This window comes from Eschrichtius robustus, chromosome 9 (genome assembly GCF_028021215.1).
Source record: "Eschrichtius robustus isolate mEscRob2 chromosome 9, mEscRob2.pri, whole genome shotgun sequence".
Taxonomy (NCBI): Eukaryota; Metazoa; Chordata; class Mammalia; order Artiodactyla; family Eschrichtiidae; genus Eschrichtius; species Eschrichtius robustus.
Window position 1 is genome coordinate 104,782,712 of NC_090832.1, and position 13,309 is coordinate 104,796,020.

Genomic DNA, 13,309 nt, shown 5'->3' on the forward strand with positions numbered 1-13,309 from the left:
ACAGCAGAGAATTCAGGGAGCTTCAAGGCAGCATGAATGGAGCTTTCAAAATGGATAAGCAAGTCTACCACCAACATGCCCCCGTTTCCATAGGCACAAACAGCATACATCCCTGTGGTTTCACACAACTCAAAAGAGACACAGATTACACACTGGTTCCTTCCCTGAATCAAATTCTCGTGGCAGGGTGTTCTGCATCTAGTGAACTGCCTCAACCAAGGAACGCCCTAGCTAGGCCTCTGGGCTCGTGCCTATTCAAAAGCTTGCAGTGCTGTAGGAAAAACTGTGCTTTAGTTGCAATAGGAAGCAAGGCGTCTTTCTCCTGGAGGCAGGGTGACTTCAGGCAGGAGTTCCTGGAAGGAAGGGGAAGCCTAGTGTTTTTCTCAGTGCAGCTCAGACTAGGGAATGTGTGCGACTTCCACAGCAAGTTGGAACTTGCCCAAGCGGTGCTCGTGAACCTGTGCGAGTGCTGTGAAACCAAGATATCCCAAGAAAGAGTGCAGTGTGTTGCCCATGACTCAGCAGACACAGAGGACCTCTGAGGGACCTATGGGCCTCTTTGTTGCTCAGCAAGCCAACAGGGGTGTGGAGGTTCTCAGTGATCTTGGGACTAAAATGATGCTGCCCCGAGGGTCCTAGGAGTGCCGAACAGGCTACTTCCTTTAATATAAAGGAGAACAGCGACTAAGAGCTCAGGGAAAGAGCTGCATGCCTCCCTTTCTGCATGGCTACTCAGGGCCTTACCTCGAGGCAAGGACTGACGTGGAGATTCCTTATAGCTCTAGAGCATGGCAAGATGAGTCCCAGCCCTGGGTATGAAGCACACTGTGGAGCCAGAGAAAAGTCATTTTCTTCCCAGACCAATGCCTACAATAGCCAGGGGACTGTCCACAGCAGAGAATTTCAGGGAGCTTCACGGCAGCAAGAATGGAGGTTTCCAAATGGGAAACAAGGCTATTACCATCATACCCCCATTTCCGTGGGCACAGGCAGCATACACCTCTGTGGTTTCTAACAAGTCAAAAGAGACACAGAGTACACACTGGTTGCTTCCCTGAATCAACTTCTCGAGGCAGGGCGTTCTACCTCTAGTGAACGGCCTTGCCAAGGAAAGCCCTAGCTAGGCCTCTGGGCCCTTGCCTATTCAAAAGCCTGCAGTGCTACAGGAGAAACTGTGCTTCCGTTGCAATAGGAACGCAGCCGTCTTTCTCCTGGAGGCAGGGTGACTTCAGGTAGGAGGTCCTGGATGGAAGGAGAAGCCTAGTGTTTTTCTCTGTGCAGCTCAGACTAGGGAATGAGTGTGACTTCCACGGCATGTTGGAACTTGCTAGAACGGTGCTCGTCAATCTGTGCGATTGCTGGCTAAATCCAGATGTCCCAATAAGAGTGCACTGTGTAGCCCTTCCCTCGGCATACACACTGTGAGTCGGAAAGCTCCTGGCCTGGATATTGCTTAGAATGGCCAGGTGAGACTGAGGGTACTCGGTGTTCTTGCAGGAATAAGTTTACCGGACGAGGCACCTAGGTGTCCTAAAAAGCCTACTGGCGTTCAAATGCTGCAGGGCAGCGACTACGGCCTCATGGAAACTGCTACACGCCTCTGCTTTGTGCATAGCATTTCAGGGCCTTACCTCGAGGCAAGTTCTCACGTTGCTTGCCCTGTGAGCGACACAGCATGTTTGGATGCTGTATTTCTCCTTGAATAGGGTGACTTCAGGAACGAGGTCCTCGATCAATTCTAAGCAGAGTGCTTCCTCAGAGCAGCTCAGACGAGGGCAATGTCGAAGACTTCCAGGGCATGTTGGACTGCCTAGAAATGTGGTTCTGATGCTGTTCGAGGGTTCTGGAAATGGAGCTCTCCTGAAGTAACGTATAGTGTGTTGCCCGAGACTCGGCAGACACAGAGGGCCTCCGAGGGACGTATGGGACTCAGTGCTGCTCAGCAGGCCCACAGGGTTGTGGAGGGAGTCAGTGATCTTGGAAGCAAAAGGATGCTCACCCGAGAGACCTAGGAGTCCTGAAAAGGGTCCTTCCTTTCATATAAAGCAGAACCTCCACTAAGAGCTCATGGAAAGAGCTGCATGCCTCCCTTTCTGCAGGGCTACTCAGGCAGGGCCTTACCTCGAGGCAAGGACTCACGTGGAGATTCCCTTTGGCTCTAGAGCATGGCAAGGTGAGCCCCACCCCGGCCAGTGAAGCTCCGTGCGTAGCCGGAGAAAACTCATTTTCTTCCCACACCCCTGCCTACAGTGGTCACGGGGCGGCCAACAGCAGAGAATTTCAGGGAGCTTCACGACAGCAAGAATGGAGCTTTCCAAATGGAAAGCAAGGCTAGTACCATCATGCCCCCATTTCCATGGGCAGAGGCAGCATACATCTCTGTGGTTTCTAACAAGTCAAAAGAGACACAGACTACACACTGGTTGCTTCCCTCAATCCACTTCTCGAGGCAGGGTGTTCTGCGTCTAGTGAACGGCCTCACCAAGGAACGCCCTAGCCAAGCCTCTGGGCCCATGCCGCTTCAAAAGCCTGCAGTGCTACAGGAAAAACTGTGCTTTAGTTGCAATAGGAGCGCAAGCCGTCTTTCTCCTGGAGGCAGGGTGACTTCAGGTAGGAGGTCCTGGATGGAAGGAGATGCCTAGTGTTTTTCTCTGTGCAGCTCAGACTAGGGAATGAGTGCGACTTCCACGTCCTGTTGGAACTTGCTAGAACGTGGCTCTTGAACCTGTGCGAGTGCTGTGAATCAAGATATCCCAAGAAAGAGTGCAGGGTGTTGCCCATGACTCAGCAGACACAGAGGACCTCCGAGGGACCAATGGGCCTCGTTGTTGCTCAGCAGGCCTGCAGGGGTGTGGAGGTACTCAGAGATCCTGGAATCAAATGATGCTCACCCGAGGGGCCCAGGAGTCCTGAAAAGGGTACCTCCTTTAAAGTAAAGCAGAACAGCGACTAAGAGCTCATGGAAAGAGCTTAATGCCTCCCTTTCTGTCTGGCTACTCAGGGCCTCACCTCGAGGCAAGGACTCACGTTGAGATTCCCTTTAGCTCTAGAGCATGGCAAGATGAGGCCCACCCCGGATAATGAAGCACCCTGTGTAGCCAGAGAAAACTCATTTTCTTCCCAGACCAATGCCTACAATAGCCAGGGTCCTGCCAACAGCAGAGAATTCAGGGAGCTTCAAGGCAGCATGAATGGAGCTTTCAAAATGGATAAGCAAGTCTACTACCAACATGCCCCCGTTTCCATAGGCACAAACAGCATACATCCCTGTGGTTTCACACAACTCAAAAGAGACACAGATTACACACTGGTTCCTTCCCTGAATCAAATTCTCGTGGCAGGGTGTTCTGCATCTAGTGAACTGCCTCAACCAAGGAACGCCCTAGCTAGGCCTCTGGGCTCGTGCCTATTCAAAAGCTTGCAGTGCTGTAGGAAAAACTGTGCTTTAGTTGCAATAGGAAGCAAGGCGTCTTTCTCCTGGAGGCAGGGTGACTTCAGGCAGGAGTTCCTGGAAGGAAGGGGAAGCCTAGTGTTTTTCTCAGTGCAGCTCAGACTAGGGAATGTGTGCGACTTCCACAGCAAGTTGGAACTTGCCCAAGCGGTGCTCGTGAACCTGTGCGAGTGCTGTGAAACCAAGATATCCCAAGAAAGAGTGCAGTGTGTTGCCCATGACTCAGCAGACACAGAGGACCTCTGAGGGACCTATGGGCCTCTTTGTTGCTCAGCAAGCCAACAGGGGTGTGGAGGTTCTCAGTGATCTTGGGACTAAAATGATGCTGCCCCGAGGGTCCTAGGAGTGCCGAACAGGCTACTTCCTTTAATATAAAGGAGAACAGCGACTAAGAGCTCAGGGAAAGAGCTGCATGCCTCCCTTTCTGCATGGCTACTCAGGGCCTTACCTCGAGGCAAGGACTGACGTGGAGATTCCTTATAGCTCTAGAGCATGGCAAGATGAGTCCCAGCCCTGGGTATGAAGCACACTGTGGAGCCAGAGAAAAGTCATTTTCTTCCCAGACCAATGCCTACAATAGCCAGGGGCCTGTCCACAGCAGAGAATTTCAGGGAGCTTCACGCCAGCAAGAATGGAGGTTTCCAAATGGGAAACAAGGCTATTACCATCATACCCCCATTTCCGTGGGCACAGGCAGCATACACCTCTGTGGTTTCTAACAAGTCAAAAGAGACACAGAGTACACACTGGTTGCTTCCCTGAATCAACTTCTCGAGGCAGGGCGTTCTACCTCTAGTGAACGGCCTTGCCAAGGAAAGCCCTAGCTAGGCCTCTGGGCCCTTGCCTATTCAAAAGCCTGCAGTGCTACAGGAGAAACTGTGCTTCCGTTGCAATAGGAACGCAGCCGTCTTTCTCCTGGAGGCAGGGTGACTTCAGGTAGGAGGTCCTGGATGGAAGGAGAAGCCTAGTGTTTTTCTCTGTGCAGCTCAGACTAGGGAATGAGTGTGACTTCCACGGCATGTTGGAACTTGCTAGAACGGTGCTCGTCAATCTGTGCGATTGCTGGCTAAATCCAGATGTCCCAATAAGAGTGCACTGTGTAGCCCTTCCCTCGGCATACACACTGTGAGTCGGAAAGCTCCTGGCCTGGATATTGCTTAGAATGGCCAGGTGAGACTGAGGGTACTCGGTGTTCTTGCAGGGAATAAGTTTACCGGACGAGGCACCTAGGTGTCCTAAAAAGCCTACTGGCGTTCAAATGCTGCAGGGCAGCGACTACGGCCTCATGGAAACTGCTACACGCCTCTGCTTTGTGCATAGCATTTCAGGGCCTTACCTCGAGGCAAGTTCTCACGTTGCTTGCCCTGTGAGCGACACAGCATGTTTGGATGCTGTATTTCTCCTTGAATAGGGTGACTTCAGGAACGAGGTCCTCGATCAATTCTAAGCAGAGTGCTTCCTCAGAGCAGCTCAGACGAGGGCAATGTCGAAGACTTCCAGGGCATGTTGGACTGCCTAGAAATGTGGTTCTGATGCTGTTCGAGGGTTCTGGAAATGGAGCTCTCCTGAAGTAACGTATAGTGTGTTGCCCGAGACTCGGCAGACACAGAGGGCCTCCGAGGGACGTATGGGACTCAGTGCTGCTCAGCAGGCCCACAGGGTTGTGGAGGGAGTCAGTGATCTTGGAAGCAAAAGGATGCTCACCCGAGAGACCTAGGAGTCCTGAAAAGGGTCCTTCCTTTCATATAAAGCAGAACCTCCACTAAGAGCTCATGGAAAGAGCTGCATGCCTCCCTTTCTGCAGGGCTACTCAGGCAGGGCCTTACCTCGAGGCAAGGACTCACGTGGAGATTCCCTTTGGCTCTAGAGCATGGCAAGGTGAGCCCCACCCCGGCCAGTGAAGCTCCGTGCGTAGCCGGAGAAAACTCATTTTCTTCCCACACCCCTGCCTACAGTGGTCACGGGGCGGCCAACAGCAGAGAATTTCAGGGAGCTTCACGACAGCAAGAATGGAGCTTTCCAAATGGAAAGCAAGGCTAGTACCATCATGCCCCCATTTCCATGGGCAGAGGCAGCATACATCTCTGTGGTTTCTAACAAGTCAAAAGAGACACAGACTACACACTGGTTGCTTCCCTCAATCCACTTCTCGAGGCAGGGTGTTCTGCGTCTAGTGAACGGCCTCACCAAGGAACGCCCTAGCCAAGCCTCTGGGCCCATGCCGCTTCAAAAGCCTGCAGTGCTACAGGAAAAACTGTGCTTTAGTTGCAATAGGAGCGCAAGCCGTCTTTCTCCTGGAGGCAGGGTGACTTCAGGTAGGAGGTCCTGGATGGAAGGAGATGCCTAGTGTTTTTCTCTGTGCAGCTCAGACTAGGGAATGAGTGCGACTTCCACGTCCTGTTGGAACTTGCTAGAACGTGGCTCTTGAACCTGTGCGAGTGCTGTGAATCAAGATATCCCAAGAAAGAGTGCAGGGTGTTGCCCATGACTCAGCAGACACAGAGGACCTCCGAGGGACCAATGGGCCTCGTTGTTGCTCAGCAGGCCTGCAGGGGTGTGGAGGTACTCAGAGATCCTGGAATAAAATGATGCTCACCCGAGGGGCCCAGGAGTCCTGAAAAGGGTACCTCCTTTAAAGTAAAGCAGAACAGCGACTAAGAGCTCGTGGAAAGCGCTCCATGCCTCCCTTTCTGCAGGGCTACTCAGGGCCTTACCTCGAGGCAAGGACTCACGTTGAGATTTCCTTGAGCTGTAGAGCATGGCATGATGAGTTCCACCCCGGCCACTGAAGCTCCGTGTGTAGCCAGAGAAAACTCATTTTCTTCCCAGACCCATGGCTACAGTGGGTCGAGGCCTGTCAACAGCAGAGAATTTCAGGGAGCTTCACGGCAGCAAGAATGGAGGTTTCCAAATAGAAAAGCAAGGCTAGTACCATCACGACCCCATTTCCATGTGCACAGGCAGCATACAAAACTCTGGTTTCTCACAAGACAAAAGAGACACAGCGTACCCACTAGTTCCTTCCCTGAATCAACTTCTCGAGGCGCGGGGTTCTGCATCTAGTGAACGGCCTCAACCAAGGAACGCCCTAGTTAGGCCTCGGGGCCGGTGCCTCTTCCAAAGCCTGCAGTGCTAGAGGAAAAACTCTGCTTTAGTTGCAATACGAACGCAAGCCGATTTTCTCCTGGAGGCAGGGTGACTTCAGGTAGGAGGTCCTGGAAGGAAGGCGAAGCCTAGTGTTTTCCTCAATGCAGCTCAGACTAGGGAATGTGTGCGATTTCCACAGCAAGGTGGAACTTGCCAAAACGGTGCTCGTCAACCTGTGCGAGTGCTGTTCAATCAAGATATCCTAAGAAAGACTGCAGTGTGTTGCCCATGACTCAGCAGACACCGAGGAACTCCGAGGGACATATGGGCCACGTTGTTGCTCAGCAGGCCTACAGGAGTGTGGAGGATCTCAGGGATCTTGGAACGAAAATGATGCTCACCCGAGGGGCCTAGGAGTGCTGAAAAGGGTACTTCCTAAAAAATAAAGCAGAACGGCGACTAAGAGCTCATGGAAAGAGCTTAATGCCTCCCTTTCTGTCTGGCTACTCAGGGCCTCACCTCGAGGCAAGGACTCACGTTGAGATTCCCTTTAGCTCTAGAGCATGGCAAGATGAGGCCCACCCCGGAAAATGAAGCACCCTGTGTAGCCAGAGAAAACTCATTTTCTTCCCAGACCAATGCCTACAATAGCCAGGGTCCTGCCAACAGCAGAGAATTCAGGGAGCTTCAAGGCAGCATGAATGGAGCTTTCAAAATGGATAAGCAAGTCTACTACCAACATGCCCCCGTTTCCATAGGCACAAACAGCATACATCCCTGTGGTTTCACACAACTCAAAAGAGACACAGATTACACACTGGTTCCTTCCCTGAATCAAATTCTCGTGGCAGGGTGTTCTGCATCTAGTGAACTGCCTCAACCAAGGAACGCCCTAGCTAGGCCTCTGGGCTCGTGCCTATTCAAAAGCTTGCAGTGCTGTAGGAAAAACTGTGCTTTAGTTGCAATAGGAAGCAAGGCGTCTTTCTCCTGGAGGCAGGGTGACTTCAGGCAGGAGTTCCTGGAAGGAAGGGGAAGCCTAGTGTTTTTCTCAGTGCAGCTCAGACTAGGGAATGTGTGCGACTTCCACAGCAAGTTGGAACTTGCCCAAGCGGTGCTCGTGAACCTGTGCGAGTGCTGTGAAACCAAGATATCCCAAGAAAGAGTGCAGTGTGTTGCCCATGACTCAGCAGACACAGAGGACCTCTGAGGGACCTATGGGCCTCTTTGTTGCTCAGCAAGCCAACAGGGGTGTGGAGGTTCTCAGTGATCTTGGGACTAAAATGATGCTGCCCCGAGGGTCCTAGGAGTGCCGAACAGGCTACTTCCTTTAATATAAAGGAGAACAGCGACTAAGAGCTCAGGGAAAGAGCTGCATGCCTCCCTTTCTGCATGGCTACTCAGGGCCTTACCTCGAGGCAAGGACTGACGTTGAGATTCCTTATAGCTCTAGAGCATGGCAAGATGAGTCCCAGCCCTGGGTATGAAGCACACTGTGGAGCCAGAGAAAAGTCATTTTCTTCCCAGACCAATGCCTACAATAGCCAGGGGCCTGTCCACAGCAGAGAATTTCAGGGAGCTTCACGCCAGCAAGAATGGAGGTTTCCAAATGGGAAACAAGGCTATTACCATCATACCCCCATTTCCGTGGGCACAGGCAGCATACACCTCTGTGGTTTCTAACAAGTCAAAAGAGACACAGAGTACACACTGGTTGCTTCCCTGAATCAACTTCTCGAGGCAGGGCGTTCTACCTCTAGTGAACGGCCTTGCCAAGGAAAGACCTAGCTAGGCCTCTGGGCCCTTGCCTATTCAAAAGCCTGCAGTGCTACAGGAGAAACTGTGCTTCCGTTGCAATAGGAACGCAGCCGTCTTTCTCCTGGAGGCAGGGTGACTTCAGGTAGGAGGTCCTGGATGGAAGGAGAAGCCTAGTGTTTTTCTCTGTGCAGCTCAGACTAGGGAATGAGTGTGACTTCCACGGCATGTTGGAACTTGCTAGAACGGTGCTCGTCAATCTGTGCGATTGCTGGCTAAATCCAGATGTCCCAATAAGAGTGCACTGTGTAGCCCTTCCCTCGGCATACACACTGTGAGTCGGAAAGCTCCTGGCCTGGATATTGCTTAGAATGGCCAGGTGAGACTGAGGGTACTCGGTGTTCTTGCAGGGAATAAGTTTACCGGACGAGGCACCTAGGTGTCCTAAAAAGCCTACTGGCGTTCAAATGCTGCAGGGCAGCGACTACGGCCTCATGGAAACTGCTACACGCCTCTGCTTTGTGCATAGCATTTCAGGGCCTTACCTCGAGGCAAGTTCTCACGTTGCTTGCCCTGTGAGCGACACAGCATGTTTGGATGCTGTATTTCTCCTTGAATAGGGTGACTTCAGGAACGAGGTCCTCGATCAATTCTAAGCAGAGTGCTTCCTCAGAGCAGCTCAGACGAGGGCAATGTCGAAGACTTCCAGGGCATGTTGGACTGCCTAGAAATGTGGTTCTGATGCTGTTCGAGGGTTCTGGAAATGGAGCTCTCCTGAAGTAACGTATAGTGTGTTGCCCGAGACTCGGCAGACACAGAGGGCCTCCGAGGGACGTATGGGACTCAGTGCTGCTCAGCAGGCCCACAGGGTTGTGGAGGGAGTCAGTGATCTTGGAAGCAAAAGGATGCTCACCCGAGAGACCTAGGAGTCCTGAAAAGGGTCCTTCCTTTCATATAAAGCAGAACCTCCACTAAGAGCTCATGGAAAGAGCTGCATGCCTCCCTTTCTGCAGGGCTACTCAGGCAGGGCCTTACCTCGAGGCAAGGACTCACGTGGAGATTCCCTTTGGCTCTAGAGCATGGCAAGGTGAGCCCCACCCCGGCCAGTGAAGCTCCGTGCGTAGCCGGAGAAAACTCATTTTCTTCCCACACCCCTGCCTACAGTGGTCACGGGGCGGCCAACAGCAGAGAATTTCAGGGAGCTTCACGACAGCAAGAATGGAGCTTTCCAAATGGAAAGCAAGGCTAGTACCATCATGCCCCCATTTCCATGGGCAGAGGCAGCATACATCTCTGTGGTTTCTAACAAGTCAAAAGAGACACAGACTACACACTGGTTGCTTCCCTCAATCCACTTCTCGAGGCAGGGTGTTCTGCGTCTAGTGAACGGCCTCACCAAGGAACGCCCTAGCCAAGCCTCTGGGCCCATGCCGCTTCAAAAGCCTGCAGTGCTACAGGAAAAACTGTGCTTTAGTTGCAATAGGAGCGCAAGCCGTCTTTCTCCTGGAGGCAGGGTGACTTCAGGTAGGAGGTCCTGGATGGAAGGAGATGCCTAGTGTTTTTCTCTGTGCAGCTCAGACTAGGGAATGAGTGCGACTTCCACGTCCTGTTGGAACTTGCTAGAACGTGGCTCTTGAACCTGTGCGAGTGCTGTGAATCAAGATATCCCAAGAAAGAGTGCAGGGTGTTGCCCATGACTCAGCAGACACAGAGGACCTCCGAGGGACCAATGGGCCTCGTTGTTGCTCAGCAGGCCTGCAGGGGTGTGGAGGTACTCAGAGATCCTGGAATCAAATGATGCTCACCCGAGGGGCCCAGGAGTCCTGAAAAGGGTACCTCCTTTAAAGTAAAGCAGAACAGCGACTAAGAGCTCGTGGAAAGCGCTCCATGCCTCCCTTTCTGCAGGGCTACTCAGGGCCTTACCTCGAGGCAAGGACTCACGTTGAGATTTCCTTGAGCTGTAGAGCATGGCATGATGAGTTCCACCCCGGCCACTGAAGCTCCGTGTGTAGCCAGAGAAAACTCATTTTCTTCCCAGACCCATGGCTACAGTGGGTCGAGGCCTGTCAACAGCAGAGAATTTCAGGGAGCTTCACGGCAGCAAGAATGGAGGTTTCCAAATAGAAAAGCAAGGCTAGTACCATCACGACCCCATTTCCATGTGCACAGGCAGCATACAAAACTCTGGTTTCTCACAAGACAAAAGAGACACAGCGTACCCACTAGTTCCTTCCCTGAATCAACTTCTCGAGGCGCGGGGTTCTGCATCTAGTGAACGGCCTCAACCAAGGAACGCCCTAGTTAGGCCTCGGGGCCGGTGCCTCTTCCAAAGCCTGCAGTGCTAGAGGAAAAACTCTGCTTTAGTTGCAATACGAACGCAAGCCGATTTTCTCCTGGAGGCAGGGTGACTTCAGGTAGGAGGTCCTGGAAGGAAGGCGAAGCCTAGTGTTTTCCTCAATGCAGCTCAGACTAGGGAATGTGTGCGATTTCCACAGCAAGGTGGAACTTGCCAAAACGGTGCTCGTCAACCTGTGCGAGTGCTGTTCAATCAAGATATCCTAAGAAAGACTGCAGTGTGTTGCCCATGACTCAGCAGACACCGAGGAACTCCGAGGGACATATGGGCCACGTTGTTGCTCAGCAGGCCTACAGGAGTGTGGAGGATCTCAGGGATCTTGGAACGAAAATGATGCTCACCCGAGGGGCCTAGGAGTGCTGAAAAGGGTACTTCCTAAAAAATAAAGCAGAACGGCGACTAAGAGCTCATGGAAAGAGCTTAATGCCTCCCTTTCTGTCTGGCTACTCAGGGCCTCACCTCGAGGCAAGGACTCACGTTGAGATTCCCTTTAGCTCTAGAGCATGGCAAGATGAGGCCCACCCCGGAAAATGAAGCACCCTGTGTAGCCAGAGAAAACTCATTTTCTTCCCAGACCAATGCCTACAATAGCCAGGGTCCTGCCAACAGCAGAGAATTCAGGGAGCTTCAAGGCAGCATGAATGGAGCTTTCAAAATGGATAAGCAAGTCTACTACCAACATGCCCCCGTTTCCATAGGCACAAACAGCATACATCCCTGTGGTTTCACACAACTCAAAAGAGACACAGATTACACACTGGTTCCTTCCCTGAATCAAATTCTCGTGGCAGGGTGTTCTGCATCTAGTGAACTGCCTCAACCAAGGAACGCCCTAGCTAGGCCTCTGGGCTCGTGCCTATTCAAAAGCTTGCAGTGCTGTAGGAAAAACTGTGCTTTAGTTGCAATAGGAAGCAAGGCGTCTTTCTCCTGGAGGCAGGGTGACTTCAGGCAGGAGTTCCTGGAAGGAAGGGGAAGCCTAGTGTTTTTCTCAGTGCAGCTCAGACTAGGGAATGTGTGCGACTTCCACAGCAAGTTGGAACTTGCCCAAGCGGTGCTCGTGAACCTGTGCGAGTGCTGTGAAACCAAGATATCCCAAGAAAGAGTGCAGTGTGTTGCCCATGACTCAGCAGACACAGAGGACCTCTGAGGGACCTATGGGCCTCTTTGTTGCTCAGCAAGCCAACAGGGGTGTGGAGGTTCTCAGTGATCTTGGGACTAAAATGATGCTGCCCCGAGGGTCCTAGGAGTGCCGAACAGGCTACTTCCTTTAATATAAAGGAGAACAGCGACTAAGAGCTCAGGGAAAGAGCTGCATGCCTCCCTTTCTGCATGGCTACTCAGGGCCTTACCTCGAGGCAAGGACTGACGTTGAGATTCCTTATAGCTCTAGAGCATGGCAAGATGAGTCCCAGCCCTGGGTATGAAGCACACTGTGGAGCCAGAGAAAAGTCATTTTCTTCCCAGACCAATGCCTACAATAGCCAGGGGCCTGTCCACAGCAGAGAATTTCAGGGAGCTTCACGCCAGCAAGAATGGAGGTTTCCAAATGGGAAACAAGGCTATTACCATCATACCCCCATTTCCGTGGGCACAGGCAGCATACACCTCTGTGGTTTCTAACAAGTCAAAAGAGACACAGAGTACACACTGGTTGCTTCCCTGAATCAACTTCTCGAGGCAGGGCGTTCTACCTCTAGTGAACGGCCTTGCCAAGGAAAGACCTAGCTAGGCCTCTGGGCCCTTGCCTATTCAAAAGCCTGCAGTGCTACAGGAGAAACTGTGCTTCCGTTGCAATAGGAACGCAGCCGTCTTTCTCCTGGAGGCAGGGTGACTTCAGGTAGGAGGTCCTGGATGGAAGGAGAAGCCGAGTGTTTTTCTCTGTGCAGCTCAGACTAGGGAATGAGTGTGACTTCCACGGCATGTTGGAACTTGCTAGAACGGTGCTCGTCAATCTGTGCGATTGCTGGCTAAATCCAGATGTCCCAATAAGAGTGCACTGTGTAGCCCTTCCCTCGGCATACACACTGTGAGTCGGAAAGCTCCTGGCCTGGATATTGCTTAGAATGGCCAGGTGAGACTGAGGGTACTCGGTGTTCTTGCAGGGAATAAGTTTACCGGACGAGGCACCTAGGTGTCCTAAAAAGCCTACTGGCGTTCAAATGCTGCAGGGCAGCGACTACGGCCTCATGGAAACTGCTACACGCCTCTGCTTTGTGCATAGCATTTCAGGGCCTTACCTCGAGGCAAGTTCTCACGTTGCTTGCCCTGTGAGCGACACAGCATGTTTGGATGCTGTATTTCTCCTTGAATAGGGTGACTTCAGGAACGAGGTCCTCGATCAATTCTAAGCAGAGTGCTTCCTCAGAGCAGCTCAGACGAGGGCAATGTCGAAGACTTCCAGGGCATGTTGGACTGCCTAGAAATGTGGTTCTGATGCTGTTCGAGGGTTCTGGAAATGGAGCTCTCCTGAAGTAACGTATAGTGTGTTGCCCGAGACTCGGCAGACACAGAGGGCCTCCGAGGGACGTATGGGACTCAGTGCTGCTCAGCAGGCCCACAGGGTTGTGGAGGGAGTCAGTGATCTTGGAAGCAAAAGGATGCTCACCCGAGAGACCTAGGAGTCCTGAAAAGGGTCCTTCCTTTCATATAAAGCAGAACCTCCA